This window comes from Diaphorina citri, unplaced genomic scaffold, assembly GCF_000475195.1.
Source record: "Diaphorina citri unplaced genomic scaffold, Diaci psyllid genome assembly version 1.1 scaffold48404, whole genome shotgun sequence".
NCBI lineage: Eukaryota > Metazoa > Arthropoda > Insecta > Hemiptera > Psyllidae > Diaphorina > Diaphorina citri.
This window is the reverse complement of record NW_007425721.1, coordinates 9,945-10,516: the sequence shown is the minus strand read 5'-3', so window position 1 is coordinate 10,516 and position 572 is coordinate 9,945. Positions and strand designations below refer to the sequence as shown.

Below are 572 nucleotides of genomic sequence, written 5' to 3'. Positions count from 1 at the left end.
ACAGGATATTGCAGGGTTGTTCAACCCGCGGCCCGCGTGCTGCATGCGGCCTGCGAACTCTAGGACTGAAGATTACATCAATGTTTGGTAGTTCATACAATACATGTGCGAAAGAGCTTTTTTGACAATGAAGCATGTGAAAAACCAATTAAGAAACTATCTTTCGAATGTGTCTCTTCTTTGCGGCCCGCCAACTCTCTACCTTGGTCTCTTGTGGCCCTCGGGTGCACAAAGGTTGGACAACCCTGGAATATTATTACAAACCTTGCCTTCCCCAACCCGGTACATAACCACAGCCTGAACATTCCAGCCTTCTTCTTCTTCCTCCTTATCGAAAAAGTGTTTCTCGCGAGGTCTGTGTCGTAGCATGTCCAGCCCGTAGTATGTCCCTCATCAGACGTCACCCGAAGAGAAACCAGTGCACTTCCAAACAAATAGGTACAATAAATTGTGATCTATTACACTTTAGAAATATAGAAACTTAGAAAAGTACTTGAGAGTGTCAAAGTGGCTTAATAGAATTCTTAGAAAAAACACTCGATATTTGATAAGTGTTTACCATCTCACTCTTA

General features: G+C 43.2%; 1 long non-coding RNA gene across 1 annotated transcript in view; it reads left to right on the top strand.

Moving 5' to 3' along the window:
• The first annotated feature begins 170 nt into the window (after positions 1-170).
• The window catches only part of LOC113473608, a 10,019-nt gene continuing 9,617 nt past the window's right edge, over positions 171-572 (top strand). The window contains exon 1 of the long non-coding RNA XR_003395541.1: positions 171-234. This is a non-coding gene — a long non-coding RNA (uncharacterized LOC113473608). The remainder of the gene's footprint in view (positions 235-572) is intronic.